Source organism: Stenella coeruleoalba (genome assembly GCF_951394435.1).
Source record: "Stenella coeruleoalba genome assembly, chromosome: X".
Lineage (NCBI taxonomy): Eukaryota > Metazoa > Chordata > Mammalia > Artiodactyla > Delphinidae > Stenella > Stenella coeruleoalba.
The window spans coordinates 3,317,063-3,339,595 of record NC_137152.1 but is presented as its reverse complement, the minus strand read 5'-3'; the positions used below and the strand labels follow the sequence as shown (position 1 = coordinate 3,339,595).

Sequence of the window (22,533 nt, the reverse complement as noted above, 5' to 3'; positions counted from 1 at the left end):
GTGTGCAATTTTTTTTTTTTTTTTTTTTTTGTGGTACGCGGGCCTCTCACTGTTATGGCCTCTCCCTTTTGTGGCCTCTCCCATTGCGGAGCACAGGCTCCGGACGTGCAGGCTCACGGGCTCAGCTGCTCTGCGGCATGTGGGATCTTCCCGTACCGGGGCATGAACCCGCATCCTCTGCATCGGCAGGCGGACTTTCAACCACTGCGCCACCAGGGAAGCCCCACAGTGTATCATTTTTATCTCAATAAATTGCAAACAAGCAGATGCATCTCACAATTATGGGCACAGTAGACATTAGGGGGGAAAATGGAAGGAAAGCCAGTAGCCGTATCCCAAAGCTTTGCTCCTTAAGCAAAGCTCTTTGACATCCTATCTTTGTGTCAGTAAAATCCATATCCATTTCTTTTGATCATAATATAACTGTTTCCTGTAAGAGTGACATTTTGAACTATGTGTCTTGGAATAAAGTTATTCTTGGAGATGCAATTTTTTTTTTCTGTCTCCTTCAAGTATGCTTCATGAACTTCCATAACCTACAGGTTCTCAGAGTATGGTATTGAGTGTCTCTAAAGATGTGGTTCAGCATTGAAGGAGAGAGAGAGAGAGAAGAAGAAGACTCAATGCCTTCAATCCATCGATGGCAAAATTTGATTCTTCTGGGGTCACTGTCCCTTGCTGATGGAGATAGCAAGACTCCCTCTCTCTTATTTAGATGCTCCTTCTCTTTTTGCCAGTAAACTAACAACGCCCACACAGGGTGCTTCATCAATGCCAGCGGGAACCATTTAATTCGTTGGCCCTGTCGGATACAGATCCTTTAGCAAATGAACCCCCTGTGGGACCGAAGGTCCTGTGCATTGAAGTTAGTTGTCACACAAACTTCTCATGCATCGCGAGAAGCAGTATTGGAAAGGCCCAGGAGGGCTCAGGATACTATCGTACTCCATGGTGACTCCTCCCAGTTGATGGGGAAGGTCACCTCTTCTGAATAAAGCTGTGGCATTGGAATGATCCCACCAACCCCAACCTTCTGGGGGTCTTTTCTCCCTGCGTTGCCACAATCAAGTATTCACGGCTCCGTTGTTCGAATAGTAATTCCCACATCAACATATAAAAAAAGATCGGCAAAGATGAGACAGTTCCTCTCATGGACGTTTGACCGTCCATTTGAGTGAATGCTTCGATGTATAATCTCCACTACAGAATATAATAATATGCTCAAAAATTTCATTTACGCTGCCACTTGGATGGACAGGGAAAATGACATTTATTTAGTCTGGAATCATCTGTCCTTTCTTCAAATCCCAACCTGCTAGTTAATAGAAACACAAAAGAAAATCAACTACCTCTTTGACACAGTTTAACATCTTAGTTCCACTCTATAATTTGAATAGTTTTTCTTATTATTAGATAGAATTTCTCGGAAAGAAATCTCAAAACTCTCAGCCTTCTAGCCTCTGCTTCTCCCCCAAAGATGTGGAGGAAGGACATCTTTGGAATCCTGGATGCAGGGGAGAGAGGGTTCGCTGGGCGCCATGTTGGGCCCTTCTGGTCATTGGCATTACCCTTCGTCCATCTGGGAACTCCTTGCTCTGCTACTGTCCTTAATTCGTGATTCTAGCTGGTGCCGTTGATTGTCTTTTCTGTCTGACGCACCTTGGCCGTGGGTACCATTATGGTGGCCAACTCCAAGAGTCTCTCTTCCATTCATCTGATCTAGCAGCCCTCCTTTGCCTCTGTTCTGGAGTCCCGTGACCCTGCTTGGTCCTAGTGTGCTGGAAGATTCCTGTGGACCCCAGATTATACAGGAGAGAGCCTGAGGGCAGGGCTGCCTGTCTGTTGAGGACTTTGTTATTTCAGCCAGGAGTGCCTGGTTGAAATCTATAGCTTTCCCCCGTTTGCTAATCTGTCCACACCCTGCTCTAGAATTAGAACACAGATCCTTGTTTTCCAGCTCACACGCAAGTTCTTCAGAACTGTTGGGGCTTCCTCAAAAGGATGATGTGTGATCGTTAAGGGAGGATGAGACCAGAGTCAGAAGGAAACCTTTCCCACCCTTCAGTTTCCCTCCAGGTCTCATATCAATAAGCCCCTTCCACGCAACTTGTATTTAGCTGAGTAGGTACTGATGACCCTGATGTACGTAACAAGGGAAGGGAAGGAAGAAAGGAGAGTGTTGACGGGGTTCACATTCGTTTAGGACTATTTGGAAATATATATAAAGAAGCCAAATTGATAGAAATGAGTGTTACACATACTGCCCTGTGAGCCTACTTTTTCTGCATTGCTTATTCTGGGTTGTTTACGAAATGAAGAAAGGTTGGTAAACGATATTGCATCTGAGCATTCGCTAAGCTCCGTGTTGAATTTTGCTTTATTTTTGACTTTCCGTGAGCCTTGACCGGGTTACACGCAGCAGCCACCCGGCAGCTGCCATCGTCCTCGGTAGAGGACATGTGTTAGAAAACCTCGTAAGTTCTGTTCGAGTCCCTAAGGTTTTAACTCATCTCAACGTTTCATTTCCTCTAAGGATAATGAGTGGGGGGAAATGAGTATTATTTAGGCACTGCAATTGATTTCAAGTAAAGTTGAGATTATCTTTTTCTTTTCCTTTTGATTTTAGGCACATGTTTTGCAATCACGATTTATTTTTGTTTTGCATATATTTTCCGTTAACATCTTAATGGAAAAACCCAAACGAGCTTTTTTGGCCAACCCAATAAAATGGGCACCTAAAAAGGTGGTTGTCCTTTTTTTTTTTTTTTTTTTTTTGTATTTTGACTGTTATGCTCTACCTGAACACACAAATTCATAGTAATGTATTTTGAGACTTTTTTTTTTCATGTCTTCTACTTATTTATTTTTGGCTGTGCTGGGTCTTTGTTGCTGCACGCAGGCTTTCTCTAGTTGCGGTGAGTGGGGGCTACCCTTCGTTGCAGTGCACGGGCTTCTCATTGCGGTGGCTTCTCTTGTTGCAGAGCACGGGCTCTAGGCACGTGGGCTTCAGTAGTTGTGGCACATGAGCTCAGTAGTTGTGGCTCGCTGGCTCTAGAGCACAGGCTCACTAGTTGTGGCACACAGGCTTAGTTGCTCCATGGCACGTGGGATCTTCCCAGACCAGGGCTTGAACCCGTGTCCCCAGCATTGGCAGGCGGATCCTTAACCTCTGCACCACCAGGGAAGTCTGAGACATTTCTGAAAAATATTTGTTTTCTATTTTTTACAATCATAACCTGTTGACAGGCTTTCAGTTTTGGAAGCAGATCTTAAAGTTTTTGTGAACAGAATACAGATGAATTGTCAGGGATTCCCAAGGACATACCTTGCTAGTGTATATTTTTTCTTTAAGGGGGAAAAGAAGAAAAAGACAGAACAAGTCCGCATTAATCAGACTACATTTTCAGAACTTTGACTAGTTCCAATATACACGTCTCTTTTATTTTTCTTTTAAAATGTAATCAAAAAATGATCTCTGTTAAAATATGTAAATTTGATTTTGGTTAACTTTTAGAATAAATTTTATTTTCTTTGCTTTGTTTGACATATATTATTGACCTTGATGAAGTCTAAACTAGAAAGTTATTTTCAAAGATCAAAACATGAATTAATTTTTTAAAACCTGTATTTTTAAATCAGAAATTTTGACTTCAAATAAGATTACAAGCATATTTCAATCAAAATTATAACTTAACAAAATATTGGTGAAGATCAGTAGTTTTGCTCCAAGTAGAGATACTTATTCTATTTAGGAAAAATATTTTTGTTAGAATATTACAAAAAGAAATAGATGGCTGTGTTAATTACATTGATATTTACCCTATATATTCCAAGTTTTCCACAGTAACAGTATCATTTAATTAATCAGAAAAGAAATACAGCTTGTATTCTTCTTTGTTTTGAAAAAATGATAAACTGTTACATATATATATACAAATATACATACACACAGGTATTTTTTAATAATTCAGCTTCATCTCCTATCTGTAAGTAGAAGTCGCAACATTTATAGCATTGTAATTATAAAGTGATTATTACATCTTTCCTTTATTACATGCTTATATGAAATTATTCTTACCAGTTTTTGCAGTTGCTATGGAATTCTGTTTGTTATAAAGAATATGTGTCCATATCCCTTTAAAGGAAAGACACAAGTCCATAGAAAAATAGCTATTCCTTTACATCAATTTCTTTTTTTTTTTTAATTTTATTTATTTATTTTGGCTGCATCGTGTCTTCATTGCTGTGTGCGGGCTTTCTCTAATTGCGGTGAGCGGGGGCTACTCTTTGTTGCAGTGCGCGGGCTTCTCATTGCGGTGGCTTCTCTTGTTGCAGAGCACGGGCTCTAGGCATGCGGCCTTCAGTAGTGGTGGCACATGGGCTCAGTAGTTGTGGCTCGCAGGCTCTAAAGCACAGGCTCAGTAGTTGTGGCGCAAGGGCTTAGTTGCTCCACAGCATGTGGGATTTTCCCAGACCAGGGCTCGAACCCGTGTCCCCTGCATTGGCAGGTGGATTCTTAACCACTACGCCACCAGGGAAGTCCCCTAAATTTTTTAATAGATTAAAAAAAATACTAATTCTACACAAATTGTCTCATAAGCTGAAAGAAAAAGGAGCATTTTAAATCTCATTCTATAAGGCTAAACATACCCTAATACCAAAAACAGACCGTAGTATAAACGTAGTATAATTGGGGGGAAAAAAAAACTACAGAAAAATATCTCTCCTAATCATAATTGCAAAATTCTTCAAAAAATATTGTCCAAGGGAACCCGTACTATAAATATGCAAACACTGTGTATTACATGTATGTAGTACTATATGTATGTAATATAATATTTCAACATGATGAAGGGTAGCTAAGGACCTAAAGTTAGTATCGTATTTCATTGTAAAGACTAAATTTTCCCTGATAAGGTAGGACCATAAAGTTGTTTTTTTGTTTTGTTTTTTTAGTGTTTCTTTATTTTGCTTTTAACATCTGCAGCAATTGCCGTGATATTGTCATTCTGTTTCTAATATCAGCATAGTGAGTCTTCTGTCGTAATTACTGTTGCCAGAAGTTTACCAGTTTTACTGTTACTTTCAGAGAACCAGCTTTTGGTTTCATGTGTTTTGTGTTTCGTTTCTGTTTTCTGTTTCATTGACTTCCACTTTGACCTTTATTATTCTCCCCCTGCTTCCTTTGTTCCTTTCTTTCATCATTTCACGTTGGAAGCTGAGGGCACTGATTTGAGATTTTTCTTCTTTTCCAGTCCAGGAATTCGGTGCTTGCCTCTGGTAACTGCTCTCTGTGCATCTCACGCATTGGTGGATGGTGTGCTGTCAAAGGCACTCAGTTCAAAACAAATATGTTTCCTTTTTGATTTTTTCGTGGACTCATAGGAGGGTGTTATTCATTTTCAAGTGGTTTGGGATTTTCCAGATGGCTTTCTGTTCATGATTTCAAAATTGATTCTACTGTGGTCCGAGAACGTCCTATTCATGACTTAAATACTTTGGGCGCAGGATACAGTCAACATTGGCAAATGCTGAGTTCCCCAGAATGAACTCTACGTCCTGCTCTTGTTGGGTGACTCTTCTCTAAAGGTAGATGAGGTCCATTTGGTGGAGTCTGTGCTTCCTGCCCTTTTGTTTGTTTAAATTTTTCCTCTTCTGTCCCCTTGTTCTGTCAGCTATTGATGGAAGGGGATTAATACTTCCACTATGTTTATGGATTTGTCTATCTCTCCCTGTAGTTCTTTAAGCTTTTCCTTCAAGTACTGTGAAGCCCTGTAATTAAGTGTATACATTTTGAGGATTGTTCTACGCTATTGAGGAAAGGACTGTACGTCATTATGGAATGACCTTCTTTATTCAGGATAATTTTCTTTGGCATCAAACTTACTTTGACATTGATTTATCCATTATATATTTCTTTTGTTAACCTGATCAGGGTTTATGTATTTCCTTCGCCTTTTAACCTATTAATGCTTGCATACTTCACACGGGTTTCTTTAGGAAGTATATAATTGAATCTGAATGTTTTATGCAATGTGACAATATCTGTCCTTTAGTTGGCAGCCTTGAGCTCCTTTACATTCACTGGGATCATTTATAGGGTTGAATGTAAACCTTCCCTCCTGAAGCGATGTGTACCGCTTACATGTACTAGAAAAGATCACACACAATATCATGGCATTTCCGTCCTCGCCTTCGATTATCGCTACCGTAAATTTTACTGCTGCATGTTATAAATACCACAATACATTGCTGTTATCATTGCTTTTAAAAGTTCTAAGAAGGAATCTTTATTTTTACACAGTTGTCACTGTCACTGCTCTCTCTTCCTTTGTAGAGACTGAAATTCCATAGTCTGTCATCTCCCTTTACTGGAGCAAATGTCTTTAGGTTTTCTTCTCTACGATAAAGCCTTTAGTTCATCCTCCCTTCTTTTATTTCAGCTATTGTATTTTTCGTTTCTGTAATTTACATCTGGTTCTTTCTTAAATACTTTCTGATTTTTGCTTAAATTTTATATATATATATATATATATTTTAATTTGTTGGTAGAATATAATTGCTTGCTGAAGAATTTTTATGTTTGGTGCTTTAAAATTCTTGTCTGACGATTCCCTCTCAGTGTTGGTGTCTCATGATCGTCTTTCCCTCCTTCCAGCTGTGGTTTCCAGGTTATTGCTGTAGCAAGCGACTGTTACATTGCATCCTGGACATTTTGGTTTCGTGTTAGAAGATTCCAATGGGATTCAGAGTCTCCTGTTTTCACAGGTAATCATGCTGCTTAGCCCTTAGCGTGCAGATCCTGGCTTACTTTCCTGATCTGTAAATCTGGTCTGTCTTTGTGCTGCTACCCAATGGTTTCCCTGAAAAACTCTAGACAGTATGTCACACTGTCACCTGGTTCCCCAGCATGCTTCTTTATTGAAAACCAGTACCAAACAGTGTCCTGCCTGTAACACGTTTAAACCAGAAGAGTAAAAGTCCTCCTTCTGTCTCATCTGCATAATCCACTCTCATCTCTTCCCACTGTACCCATTGCCCTGCAACTTACTTTCCCCTTAACAAAATACCTTGGAGGACATTTCCCATCTGCCCCTGTATGTTTCCGCGCGTTGTCTAAACAGCAGGCCTAGGCCAGGCCGCTCTTGGACCATCCATTACGGTTCAGCACTTGGGGCGGCGGGGGGCATCGCCTAGTGTTCGTAACTGCAACGCTGCAATGATTTTCTACTTCACAGCTCATTCTCAGCATAATAAATTGAAGTGTGTATAGAGATAGATTTACACATGTGCCCCAATTGGCCCCTGGCCTTAAGACGCTACCCATCGTGGGAGGAGATGTCGTAACTAATAGTAGGAGAAATATCACACCTGATCATACAAAATGCGGTTGCATTGGTTAAAGCTTGACTTAGATCACTGCATAACTCTGAGTAGGGAGTACTTCACTCGCCCCAGTGATCGATTGAGCGATCTCTCTCTCTCTCTCTCTCTCTCTCTCTCTGTTTTCATGAATTTCCCAAGCTTCACCTTCGTTCTTGCACTGTGTTCCCTCTTGCAGACACCCCCTACCCACTCTCTTTCCTACACGCGGAGTTCCAGACTCCATCCATCCCGGCACAGCTCATGAAATCCTACTCTTACATTTGTTTACAAGTTGTTTGGGGTCCCTAAGTTAAATCTTCCTGCCTGTATTGAAGCAAGGGCATACATCACCCCTACCTGGATTCCTAATTATATGTAGGGCAGAGATTTGGGGCACCCAAGACCGGCTAGGTAAGATGATCCGGTTCAGCAGTTGCTTTGGGAACAGAACTGTACTTTTTAAATGAAAACTTTGGAGAAAATGTCTCGTATATGGGCTGAGACAGGTACAGAACACGAGGAGCTTAGGGATTATCATACGGAATCTTGGTCAGTGTTGACACTAGTTATATCGTACAGCTCCTACAAGATGAATGAACTGGCTAACTCTTTTTCGAGGTCTGCTCTGTATCACCCACGGAACCCTTGCCTTGGTAGAATTATCACACGTGAAGGAAAGATTGTTGACCCGATTCTCCAAACCGTAACATTCCTACTTCCTTACTTACAAACCATTACATTCCTTACTTACCTCCCTCTCTCATCTACAGGCAGTACGTAGCTATCAACATCTTGGTCGGATCTCACTTCAGCCCGATAGAGAAGTAGCAACTTTTTACAGATACATCCTCATTGTTGCAGGAAATAGGGGGTTTATCACTTCTCACAATTCTACAAAAGCTGCCATCAACAATTTTTTTTGATAATCTGAGTCTGCTTGTTTCCACTAGTCCGATAAATCCATTTTCCTTTCCTATATGATAAAAATGTCAAAGGGAAAGCAAAGTAGGGTCAAAGCATGTGTATGATATTCAAATCATGTCACTGCAACATTGTTGAAGTTTTTCCCTTTAGAAGTAATTACTTTGCAAAGAATGCCTCAAGGGCCCTGTATTTTTCCATCATAAAGCAAAACACAGGGCTTCCCTGGTGGCGCAGTGGTTGAGAGTCCGCCTGCCGATGCGGGGGACGCGGGTTCGTGACCCGGTCCGGGAGGATCCCACATGCCGCGGAGCGGCTGGGCCCGTGAGCCATGGCCGCCGTGCCTGCGCGTCCGGAGCCTGTGCTCCGCAATGGGAGGGGCCACAACGGTGAGAGGCCCGCGTACCGCAAAAAAAAAAAAAAAAAAAAAAGCAAAACACAGATTTAATAAAAGGAGCCTGAAGACAGGCTTTTGGCACCATAATTAACTTTCAAATGGGTTGTTTGAAGTTTTTGACTCATTAAACCCTATTTTGGATGCAATCTATTCTGTAATCAACACTTCACAGTTTTCTTTTTCGTGTGTGACATGTATTGAAACAGTGTTGTTGTTGTTGTTTTTAAATTCACACAGCATGAATAACACCATGATGTGTATTATAAATGTCGAGAATCTGGAAACTTGAGCATAAGTCAGAGTGTAGAATTGACTCAAAGTGGATTGATGATTTCTTAGATGTGAACAGGAAATAAGTAGAAGAAATACTGTTAATTTTGTTGGGGGGGGGAAATAACCAAAAACCAACAAGCTCATTCCAAGAGAGAGACATGCCTGTGTTTTTACACAAGACCAAAAAAACTGGACTTAGTAGATCTTATTCTGTGATAAAACACTGCAGTTACTGAAGTTGAATTTTAACAGTTGCCCAACATACTTTTTTAGCATCTATTTTTCACCTTTTTTGTCTTACTGACTATGGTAATTGTCGTTCTGTTTTATAAAATCACTGTTATAATGCAATGATTTTTATACCTAGCTAACTTGCCAATAATGATAACAGGTACCTTTATATGCAGTCAGAATCCACATTGTTCCTAGCCCCCAATCCATGGTTCCTACCTCCTGAAGTTCATGTCTCTCTGTCACTCCCTCTCCTGGTGTGTGGACTGAAACGAGGGCCCTGATTCCAACCAGAAGATGACAGGAAAGGTGGGTAGGGGAAACGTAGACAGGGTAGCTCGCACACGATTACACGTGAATGAGTAGGAGAGTTTTTCAAGCGTCAGATTTGCATGTTTGTTTTCCTGGAGTCTCATTGTTTTTTTGCCACCTTTGTAGAGGCAAGCTGCTATATAACCCCACATGTCAGGGAACCATGGAAGTGAGGGTGCATTTTCTCATGCAGTTTTCTCTCACGCAGTCTATGAATCGAACCATCTCGTGTTGAAGGACCTTAAAATAGATGACGCAGGAATCGGCAAAATTAATATGAAGACCTGGAAAAATTAAAGTCATATTTTTAGATTTAGTGCACCTCTTTTTGTCATTTCCGATCAGTAATTTAAAAAAGGAGTAAAGACATCAATGTAGGCTTTGAAAGAAACAATGCGTTTGATTTAATGGGTATATATATATTGGGTTGGCCCAAAATTTCGTTTGGGTTTTCTGTAACATCTTACGGAAAAGCCCGAACGGTCTTTTTGGCCAACCCAATAGAAACCTATGCCCATCAGTTAGAAAATACACATCATTTCAAGTACACATAAAACAAATATTAGACTGTAGAGAATATCCATGTTTCAACTTGATTAGGACTTTCTGGGCAAAGTTTACTGGAACTTGTGTTATGGGAGAAGATTTAGAAGTGAAGAGATGACGCATATACAGTGACCATCGGGGAGAGATGTCCCTGCCTCAAAATGTGAGTTCATAAATCAAAGGGGAATTGTGGCAGGGGTCTCCAAGACCGCCCCTTGGTCGGATCATGTACTAGGAAGATTCAGCATATATAGTCTATGATTTATCACAGCAAAAGGATGCAAAGCAAAATCAGCAAAGGGAAAAGACGTTCCTGAAGTCCAGAGAACACCAGGTGCACGTTTCCTAGAGTCCGCTCCCAGTGGCCATGCTTAATCCCTCCAGTATCAAATTTTGAGAGCGCACACATGATTGTCCAACGGGGAAGCTCATTAGAAATCAGTGCCTGAGGTTTTTATTGGGGGCTGGTCACATAAGTACCTTCTGCTTAGTATGTACCAAAACAGCAGACTCCCAGAAGGAAAGCTGGCTTTGAGCCCATGTTGTTGTACAAAGCATTAGGCAAAGTGAGCCACCTTTACCAGTTAAGGGATGGTGGGAACCCACCTGAAACTCAAGTTCCCAGGTAGCAGCCAAGGACCAGCCTTGACTGTAGAACTTTCTAAGGCCGGCAGTCTCAGAACTGCCCTGGTTAACTCTTGTCTACACAGAGATAGAACACTGGGTTGTAAAAATTATCTCCAATCTCACTCAATGAGGTGTCTGTTTATATGCTAATAGGTAAGAAACCGGGAACTTCTCCTCCTTTTCTAAAAGGTTTTTTTTTTTTTTTTTTTTTAGTACACATTAAGGAGATTAGGTTCTTTCCCTCCCCACTTCCTGCAATGATAAAACAATATACATAATAAGGGAAGGGTGTAGAAGGTAGCCCGTGTCATGAGGTACTCAGAGCTTCTTCCTGGGGTTGAAAGAAGTCTTCCCATAGGGCTTGGTGATAGAATTATATCATTTATCCATCATTTACTCACCCCTTCAGCAAAGACACCAAATCATCAGTAAGGAACAGAACAGAACACAGCACAGAACAGTGGGTACTGAATGCTGGATGTAAAGAAGGCACTTTTAAACGTTTTCGAATCCTGAAATTCCTAAGCACCTTCCTTTTTTCTTCTTTCTTAACATATGTATGTGTTTAAAAATATTCACCACTGCATTTTGACTTAAATCATTAAACATAATATTTGTTGGTAGTATTTTTTGGGGGGGGAATTAAAATAAATCGTTTTCATTGGGGTGTAGTTGCTAAGCATCTTTTGGAAAATTTTATATGGAAATGGTTTATACTGAGATTATGTGATTACATAAGATTATATATTCTTATGCATGCATGGTTACATATTCTTATGAATATGACTATATATTCTTATGAATATATGACTGAAATATTTTATATGGGATGTTTTATACTGAGATTATATGATTATATAAGATTATATAGGGACTTCCCTGTTGGCACACTGGTTAAGAATCCGCCCGCCAATGCAGGGGACACAGGTTCGAGCCCTGGTCTGGGAAGATCCCACATGCCGCGGAGCAACTAAGCCCGTGCGCCACAGCTCCTGAACCTGCGCTCTAGAGCCCGTGAGCCACAACTACTGAGCCCGCGCGCCTAGAGCCCGTGCGCCACAACAAGAAAAGCCACCGCAATGAGAAGCCCGCGCACCACAACAAAGAGTGAGTAGCCCCTGCTCTCCGCAACTAGAGAAAGCCCGCACGCAGCAACGAAGACCCAACACAGCGAAAAATAAATGAATGAATACAATTTTTTTAAAAGATTATATATTCTTAGGAGTATATGATTACATATTCTTATGAACATATGACTTACGATTATATGAGAACAGATTATATGACTAATATCAGGAATTCATGAATATTAATTACAACTTCAGGACGATTGTATCCCATGGTAACTGCCAGTGTTCATTGTATACTTACTACATTCCACCCACCATTGTAAGTCCTTCACCGGTAGAGCCTGTAATTCTCAAAGCAACCTGTGAAAGAGTTGCTGTTGCGATAAATCGGAATTTCTCGTTAAGGAGGCAGCTGCAGGAGGAAGAGCAGGCCCGGCTCCCGTGAGGAACGAGCATTGCGGGTAGGATTGGAGCGCGGACCTTTTCCCTGTTCAGGTCAACAGGATGTGCACACAGAGCGTGAAAGCAGATTCCCAAGACGGGCAAGTGATTCCACATCTGACTGACGTAGATGAACCAGGGAAGGTTGCCTTCAGCCAGACACGGTGTCTTTCATGTGTTTGCTTGGAATAAGGAGTGTGCTGAGGTCCTGATGCCCAGATATCAAGAATGGCTCTTCTGTCAGGGCTACGGATATCATAAACTGGGCTAGAAACACGCCCAGGAGGAGGGTGGGACGACCAGACTCCTGGCCAGCATGTTGCTCGTGGTCAGCACCCATGTATTCATGGCCATGATGAGTTAACTTTAGATACAGTATGATTCTCACTTTCAGTTGTATAAAACTTTCACACATTGTAGGTGTTCCCTACCACGTGTAAATCCAGGGCAAGTTTTCAAAGGGACTTGTCAAATCTCATCCAAACCTCAGTAACCCATAGACCTCAAAACAAATCACGTTCAACAACAACAAAAAAGCGAGAAGTCTCAAACCCAGTGGGGAATTCAGCACTTCAATTAACTCATCTTTCAGGATGCTGTAATGTGGAAAGATTGGCTCAGGGTGAGGCCAAAAAACGCGGTTCTCTTTGACATCCATGTTTCCCCCAAACAGGGTCTGCTGATAAAACAGGATGAGGGTGAATGGGTATGAACCCCGGAACTTTGGATCCAGCTCTGAAGGAAAATGAATTCCATCTTGGCAGGCAGGATCACGTGCCATGGCCTTAGGTGCTGCCGGCTTTATGCATCAGTACGATGCCCTCCTCCACCCTGCTCCCTCTCCCTTCAGGCACTGAGGAAAAGCAAAAGTTTGACGTTCAGAGGCTCAGAACACGGGCAGACTGTAAGAATGAAACGATGTGGGGCCCGTGTGGAATAGTTATCACTGCATTTCTATATTAATTACAGCTCCAATCAGGATAGCCACGGGAGTCCCATAAATTCCCCTTGAACCTGGGGCCCCTGGAGCACCCTACACGGTCTTGTGCCGAAGCGAAACGACTCTGCTTTGGAGTGGCCATCAGTCGAGTGAGTGGGACTTCGTCATTTCTATTAGTTCTTTGGGGGAGGACTTCCATCTTGAAGTACGGAAATGAAGAAACCTGAAAACCGAATTAACTCAAAATGCTCACCCGAGGTGATCTCTTAACATGGCCCCTTTGAACATCATCTCCTCGAGAGACTAAATGAAAATGTTGGCGCCTGAGAACCGCCACGTTGAGATTTTTTCAAGCCTGAATCATCAGGTCATGTAAAGGAGAGTCTGATTCTTTTCCAGGTTTATCACGTCTTATTGGTAACGGCTCATTTTGAATGTGTTGGCTTGTCTTTGCATCATGGTTTTCACAACATTCTAATGTACACGAACGTGCACCATGAGATGCTGGCGTACATATATACTCCTTAAGGTATTGTGAATTCACACACCAAATTCCTTACTCTAGTTTGTAATATGTAGTTTACTCCTTGGAGTGTAATCCAGTGATTTTAAGATGCCGAACTGCAAAATGTGACTGTATTTGCGGTGGACGCAGAGTTAAAGTATACTGCAGTTGAATGTTTTGAAATTTTGATCCATGCTTTGGGATAATATTTAACCACGCATTTCATTAATGCCTAGTTTTTATTAATATCTTGTTTAATATCTATGCTGTCTTCCATAATTGGTATCAAGCACTCTTTTGGATTTGAAGTGAAATATAAAATTCTTTACCAATGATTAGCTGTCAGTTCCTTAATGTTTCATACCAGAAGTCAGCGTAGGGTGTACTAAATACCTTTATAACTAGGATTTGAGAGAGGAAAAAAAGGTACTGTTCAGTGAATCCAGTGGGTTTGTTAGCATTGTGAAATACCAAGAATGTGGTATCAAGTATAGCAATGATATTTCCCATGAAATCAATGTTATTTTTCGATTTAACCCTGTGTTAAAGTATCTTTCAGGGAAACATCCTTTTTTGTTGTTGTTTAAGCATCCCCTTTTTTCTGTTGAACCCAATATTGAAAGACAAATATTTCAAATGTGTACATTGCGTAGACTTTAGTTTTATAACACGGAATCATCTGAGTTGTAACATTTTGCTTTTAGACTTGTTGCTTTAGGGTGGCTAATCGGCCAACAAGAAGCAGTTGTAATAAAGTTATGCATGTGTTACAAACACACTTTTCATATGTGTTTTACAAAGTCTAGTTGTAATCACGATAAGACCCTGACCCTCACAATACCCTAAATAATGTGGGGTTTTAGGGCTCTTTTAGCAAAAGCTCTGGTTGCCTTAAGCTTCAGTATGTATGGCAAGAAGAGCCCCGTAAAATAGACTCTTTCTTGCGTTGATTTGGTAACAGGAAGTCACAGATTTGCATCTGCTAATTAATTCAGGAACAAGTATAGCAATTCTGTGGTTCATTTGGTGTCCCTTGAAACAGATATAAGGGACAAAAACACTGAAAAGCTATGGTGATGTTCTTGGATACAGATAACCCTAAAAATTAAAATTAATCATTAGTTCCCCTTATTAATAAAAACAAACATGCAAGTAGTTACACATGGAGTTGTATACACACACACACAACATTAGGTATATAAACATCAAGGGTGAGGTATAGCCAACATTTTGTTGTAAGAAGGGGTGTTTAAGTAGAATTGATCCAAATCTATTTATTGCAGTAGACTTAAAGAAGTCCTTTTTTGTTTTGTTTTGTTTCTTGCGGTACGCGGGCCTCTCACTGCTGTGGCCTCTCCCGCTGCGGAGCACAGGCTCCGGACGCGCAGGCTCAGCGGCCATGGCTCACGGGCCCAGCCGCTCCGCGGCGTGTGGGATCTTCCCGGACCGGGGTACGAACCCGTGTCCCCTGCCTCGGCAGCCGGACTCTCAACCACTGTGCCACCAGGGAAGCCCAGAAGTCCTTTTATACCAGTCTTTGCATGAATGTTGCTCAGAACTGAAATCATCCTAACTTTAGGTAGATTCTTTCACCCCATAGTTGAGGAAGCTAATACCCTTTATTCTTCCACGTTCATATTTCTGACTTACACAGCATCCTAGCTTGCGCATCTTTTGTATTGGTGAACATCACAACTTGAGTTGATTTGTCACCATTTTGTTGTATCTGTAAAAACGCTGAAGATAATACCTCTTTTTGTATCACTGTAAGTCTAGTTACACTCTGTCACTACGCAAAGCTATCATGTAATTATTGGCTATATTCCCCACACTGTGCACTTCATGTCGCGGTGATGCATTTATTTTGCAACCGGAAGTCTGTACTTCTTTCCTGATTTTTTTTTTTTGCCCGTACTACTCACAAGCTTTATGAGTAAAGACAACAACATCCTAATTAATCTGTCACAGGAGCTAAAGAGAAAAAAGGAAGAGATTGCAAACAAGTAGGAAAGATCGAGGAAGGCAATAGTCATCAGGCATGTGCGTCATGATTTTGATTCTTGGATTTTCTAGCATCTGTATCATGTTGTTTACTTGGTTTCTTGGTAAATAACCTGACTACAGTCCACAGAAATTCGGAAACCCCTGAGGACATAAACTTGTAAGGCAACACTAAACCCCGTGTGATTTATTTTGCTCCAATTACCTTAAATTGACGCTAAGACCATACCTCAGAGTTTGTCTGCATTGGAGAAATCTTTAGCGCTGACATTTGCAAAGTGTTTAACATACAAATGAATGTACACTTTCAAATGGAGATTTGCATTTTCATCACGACATGCAATTTTTATCATCCCCTGATAATGCAGGCTGACTTCACAACATAGCCTTTGCAGAAGCTGTTCCGTTGCCAGAAACATTCTTCCTCGTCTTCTTTTCTTTTTTTTAACTGAAGTATAGTTGATTTACAGTGTTTTCCTGATTTCTTCTGTACAGCAAAGTGACTCATTTATACACATATATGCATTCTTTTTCATATTCTTTTCCATTACGGTTTATCCCAGGAGACGGGATATAGTTCCCTGTGCTCTACAGTAGGACCTTGTTGTTTATCCATTCTAAATGTAACAGTTTGCGTCTAGTAACCCCAAACTGCCAGTCCATCCCTCTCCCCTCCCCCTTGGCAACCACAAGTCTGTTCTCTATGTCTGTGAGTCTGTTTCTGTTTCATACATAGATCATTTGTGCCATATTTTAGATGCCACATAGAAGTGACATCACATGGTATTTGTCTTTCTCTGTCTGACTGACTTCACGTAGTGTGATCATCTCTGGGTCCATCCATGTTGCTGCAAATGGCATTAGTTCATTCTTTTTTAGGGCTGAGTAGTATTCCATTGTGTATGTGAACCACATCTTCTTTCTCCATTCGTCTGTTGATGGACACCTAGGTTGCTTCCACGTCCTGGCTATTCTTCCTCTTCTCGACTCTAAAGTTAATTTCGACTTCGCCCTGTGGGATCTAGCCTCTGTCTTTCTCTTCCTTAATGAGGCTGTTCCAAGTCCCTTGGTCAACCGACTCCTTCTTCCAAGCACATAGCAAAGTGCACGTTTGGAAACGGGACAGGTGGTGTTCAGTTTCGGGGGGGCATAGGTGCCCCCTCAAGGCTTGATGATCTTCTAAATCCCATTTGTGTCTTACTCATGTCCCTGTGTCTTCTTTTAACCCAAACACTGGTGCAAAGCTTACCTTGTTAATCACTTCTGACTTGTGTGTTCATGTTCTATTGATACGAGATGACCCCCCTCGTGTTCTTACTATTCCAGTAAGGAAGGAGCGGCATCTAATGAGATTAAAGAAAATTAGGACTGTCTCCTTCCCAGTGTGTCTAATTCTGTATAGAAACTTAAATATAAAGTAATGTCTCCCTACCCAAATCATCCTTAACGTGAACACTGCTTGGCTGTAATTTGAAGAAATACGCATGCATTGTTTCCAAGAGCCTTTTTTTTTTTTTTCTGTCGTTGATTTGATTATCTGGACCCATTTATTTTTGGTGTATTCCTTGGAAAGCAGACCACAAAAAGAAGAACAGAAAAGTGAAGGAGGGGCCTAAATTTCAAACAAATAGAAACAATGGCAGCTTTCATCATGCCAAGTCAGGAGCCCTGTTCATGGAAAAAGTCAGTTGAGTTCCTCACTGTAGACCTGAAGCATCATAGACCAAATCTCAGCATATATTTAATTATGTTCACTTGGAAAAAAATAATAAAGTAGGAAATTAAAGAAAAAAACTATTATTCTCAGGCTTCCCTGGTGGTGCAGTGGTTGAGAGTCCGCCTGCCGATGCAGGGGACGTGGGTTCGTGCCCCGGTCTGGGAGGATCCCACATGCCGCGGAGCGGCTGGGCCCGTGGGCCATGGCCGCTGAGCCTGCGCGTCCGGAGCGTGTGCTCTGCAACGGGAGAGGCCACAGCGGTGGGAGGCCCACGTACCACAAAACAAACAAACAAACAAAAAACTATTATTCTCAAGTTAGACATATCAACATACGTAAACATTATTTTATCAGGAAAAAAAAATCCCCCTGTTGCAACAATGGCTCGTCAGGGACCTGGGGCAGATGCTTCCTTGGTGTTGATTCCAAGGAACAGAGACAAGCCAGAGGATCATATCTACCTGAAGAGGTGCGGGGACCGGACATCGAGACCGCTGCCATTCTCAGCTGCCTTGAAAAGGTCAGACAAACAAAACAAAATGAAGTGAAGACAAACAGGCAAAATGGAAACTCTGGGCCACGTCCACACATGCTGGGAGGTTTCCTCCTGTTTGGACACAGGAAGAAGGAGGAAATCTCACAAGCTAAGGGCGGAAGGTGGTGTGGCAACATTGACACAGCAAGAATGCAGCACAGTTGGACACAGGAAAGAGAGAAGCAACCACACGTTTGATGGACAAGTGGACTTACTCATGTTTCCTTTGGGTCCTGAAAGTTCTGCCTTACTTGCCAATGTTTAAATGAACAAAAGCGGGTTTAGCCAACCAAATCAGGGAGTTGCCTCGCACATTCACAGGTGGTGTCTCATACAATCTGGTTCTTTCTCAGAATGAGTTTTATTAGGCTGCGTGCAGGGAGGAGAGACAAATAGAAATATTTTAAAACCAGCCTTCTACCACATAGCCTCAAGATTTTTACATTTATGTTTATTCTCTATGAAACACACTTAGCCCATTCATTACTGGAAGCTAAGTATTCGCTTATACTTAGAAACTCAGTATTATGTCTCATTGACATCTTGTTTAAATAGCTACAGCAATAACAAAACTCAGCTCACGCTGTAGAAACATGATACATGCCTTCCTAGTAACTAAATATTCTGTCTCATTGACACTTTGCAGAAATGAAAACAGCTATACTGCAAGAAGCAGCTGATAGTATTTGGATCAAGCCTGATGTCTAAAATGTGCTTTAAATATACACTTTAAGCCTCAAATCACCAAAGAAAACGGTTCGGCTTTCACCAAAAATTTGTTATGACTCCAGGGTTTCCCAGTATTGACCCTGTTGACACTTGGGACGAGATCATTCTCTGTGGAGGGCTGTTCTTTGCACTGTAGGATGGTAAAAAGCATCCTTGGCCTCTACCCATTAGATGCTGGGGGCAGTCCCCCCATCCCCCGTGGTGACGGTGAAAAACGTTCCCAGGCATTGCCAAACGACCTGGGTAGACAAGCAAGAGTGCAGTGCCCCCAGCTGAGAACCCACCCCATTCATCCAGGCACTCTTGTGTTTTAAAACAGTGCATTTTCAAAATCCATTTTTCACGTTTGGGCAGAATAGATTGGGTCAGAGTCCTTCTTTTCTCTTTGCCCCAGATGTATGTATTTCTCTCTTCAACCTTACCGCCCTTCTTTTATCCCTCTCTCCGCACCCCCCTTCCTTCTTTCCACAAATATTTTTATGCCTCCTGCAAAGCAAAAACTGTGCAATTTCTGGGGATAAAACGGTGCCCAGAATACAGGCTAGAAGCTTAAGCCTTCAGGGGAAAGTTCTGAAGATATTAACATTAATAATAAGCTACTGAACAAAATGCTTGCTTCAGGCTCTACCAAAATGGGAACTTTTCCCTGTTCTCCCAGACGCACTCTCATGTTTAGTAGCATCCAGTTTGAAACAGCACTTCAGTTAGCCTATGAAATGCATCGCCGGTATTCACCAGATCTTGACACTTCTCCACTCGATGGCTAGAGAAGGGTATTCTAAACTTTCAAATCACTCCAGACCCCAGACCTCAAGTGTCTGATAGGTCATGAAAGTAGACAAAAGAAAATTGTCCTTCATGTGTGCCAACTAGTTTAATATACCACGGGAGAGGTGTTCTTAGGCGTTACACCGCTCTTCTCTGGGAGGTCCTAGTGGGACCGTGCTGGTGTCTGACCGTAATTATCTTACTGCCTTTGAGACACTGAGGGGCAGGTTTGTACCTGCACTGTAGCAGACATGTAAACAAAAACAAAGATGCTTTTCAGGTGAGGTTTGTATACCTTACCTGTTCTCCTTTCTGCACACACACTGTCTATCACCTTGTTTGGAGAACGACAGTCACAGAGTCTCATCAGCTGCATAGCATGAAAATGGCTTAGGTCGTGCTCTCAGGAGCCTTGAGACCGTTATTAGGAATTTGCCTCAGGATCTCCCCCGGTAAGAAACATTCCCCCAAATGGGAACCCAAGAGGACTCTAAAGGATGACCATAGAGAAGTGATCACAGGGGAGGGAACTTCAAAACCTTGACACCTTGAGTGGGATCTGACGAATGAACCAGAGTTAATAAGCATCATTGTAAGATGTGTGTGTAGCCAGGAAGGGGCATGGTGAAAAGAGAACAGATGTGAGCACATCTGAGGTGGGGAGAAAGTGGTCAGTTGTCAGGGGTTTGCTTTTACTGGGGTAAAGACCATGATGTGTACCAGGCAGAAACAACCCCTCAAGATGTACACATCCTCGTCTCTAGAACCGTGGCTATGCCGTGTCACAGGGCAAAGGAGAAACACGGTTGCAGGTGGAATTAGGGTTGATGATCAGCTGACTTGAGATGGAAAGACTACCCTGGATTATCCAGGGAGTAGAGTGTAATCCCAGGCATGAAAGCTGAAGGGGGCACACACTCAGGCATGGGGGTGGCTTCTAGATGCTGCAGAAGCCAAGAAAACATACTGTCGTGGTAACTCCAGAAAGCAATCTATTTGAGTTCTGGCAAATCCCTGCTTTTGAGCCCAGTGAGGCCTGTCAGATGGCCAAACTGCATCACTCTAAGATAATACACTGGTGTTAAGATACCAGGACCGTGGTGACTTGTTATAGCAGCAAGTAGGAAATTAATCCACGAGTCTAGAAAATTGTGGTTGGAAACACGTAGCGTTCGATAAACCCTGTGTTCAATCATGTGGATTATTTTCTTAGGGAAACCAGGCAACATAGAAGAGTTTTGAACAGTTGATCATGTTTAGTTCTTTATGAGAGAGTCTGGAGGTGGGGAAACCAATAACAAGATGATCTCAGGAATCCTCAAAAATAATGATGGCGTCCTTGACTAAGAGGTACCTTGTGATGGGACTGAAAGGGTGAACTTGAGAGAGATTCATAAAGGAAGCTGACAGGACACTGTAAAATATTGGAGGATGCATTCACTTCCTGAGGATTTAGGAGGTAATCTTTTTCATTGTTCCCTGAGTGGAGACTCATTAAAGGTGACACATTACCTGTGGAAGAAGAAAAGTTGAATGCAGACACGTGGACGGATTTGGAGCTGACTTTGGTTTATCAGATGGTGATGGATGTCTGCTGGGCAGGTGGGCACATAGACCCAGGTAGGGCTGAACTTCAGCATAGAAATGCCCATGGAAACCATGGAGGGAAAGAACTTTCCCTAGAGAAACATAAACCTGATACATAAGATAGAGCAGTGGAAGGTTGAGCGTCAACATCTACTGATGTTGTGGGCAGAGGCAGAGGAGAATGGTGACATAAGGATATAGAATTCTGAAGAATCAAGAAGGACGGACAGGAGAAAATGAGCGTGATGGCTACATAGGCAGAGGAGGATGGAGACATGAGGATACAGAATTGCGAAGAATCGAGAAGGGCGGACAGGAGGATATGATAGTGATCGCTGCGGAGGCATCACGGTGATTCAAGGATCCAGAGATTGTCAAAGGTAGAACATGCTATAGAAACCTCAAGAAATGAAATGATTGAATGTTTCTCTGTAGATGGTAAAATTGATAAGTCGTCCGTGACCCATTTTAGAAGAGACTTGGGGGTGTGCTTTCAGAGCAGTCAGCATCATAGCCGAGGGAAAACACAGTGTTGGAGCCGCACAGCAGCCCTGCTCGGTCATCTTGGTCTTGACCCTTGGTTTGCATAGCATATTAGTAATGAATACACATCACCTAGACTGAAAATACTTTCTCAGAACAACTAGAAACTGTGCAAGTAAAATGCTCTCTTGTATGGTAAGTAATCAGAAGAGTGCAACATCAAAGGACATTCCTCAAGATAATGTTTATATAGGTGTCCACTTTTTATGGACTGTCGACAATTGTCTATAGTTCCATTTGAGAATATATATTGTGCTTGATGACTTCACCTGCAAAAATCATGGTGATTATTAATCATGGAATGATTAGGCACTCAGCTCCAAGCATATACAATACAAAATAAATCATCCTGCATCTGTTAGTGAAGTGATTTACATACTTCTGGTGTCTAACTTTATTAGGGCTCGAACACTCAAAAGATTCCAATATGCTGTATCTAATCATTTGATCACTTGTTCTGGTATGAACCTAAGTTCCTAACAGATGACTGTATTTCCCACTGGGAAGTTGTGGAATTGGTTATTTTCTTTTGCAAGAAAAAAAAAGCCACAAATATTGTGTCTAATGTGTTTGTTGTTTTCTCAAGACTGTGAGGAAAGTTTCCTCCTGATGTGTCTTCTTCACTCTCATCCTGTGTGTGTATGTATGTGTGTCTTGCTCTGTCACCAAGTAAATTTACATATATATATGTAAACTGCTTTTTTTGCAGATTTTATTGAGGTATAATTGACAGTATATTAGTTTCAGGTGTACAACGTAATGAGTCTATATTTTTCAAAATGATCACCACAGTAAGTAGAGTTAACATCCATCCGCATACATAGTTACACATTTTTTTTTTCTGGTGATGAGGAATTTTAAGAACTCCTCTCTTAGCAGCTTTCACATATGCTAACACTATTATTAACTATAGTTGCCATGCTGTACATTACATCCCCATGACTTATTTATTTTGTAACTAGAAATTTGGACCTTTTGACCCCCTTCAACCAATTCATCCCCCTCCCAGACTCCACCTCTGGCAA

At 41.7% G+C, this 22,533-nt stretch overlaps 1 long non-coding RNA gene across 2 annotated transcripts in view; it reads left to right on the top strand.

The window, feature by feature from the left end:
* Window positions 1-22,533, top strand: part of LOC307180459 — a 229,368-nt gene that overhangs the window by 195,807 nt on the left and 11,028 nt on the right. The window contains exon 3 of one of the 2 annotated variants that reach the window (XR_013825739.1): window positions 6,659-6,768. This is a non-coding gene — a long non-coding RNA (uncharacterized lncRNA). Of the gene's footprint in view, window positions 1-6,658; window positions 6,846-22,533 lie in introns of those variants that run through there. The other variant, XR_013825740.1, reaches the window with a different exon arrangement.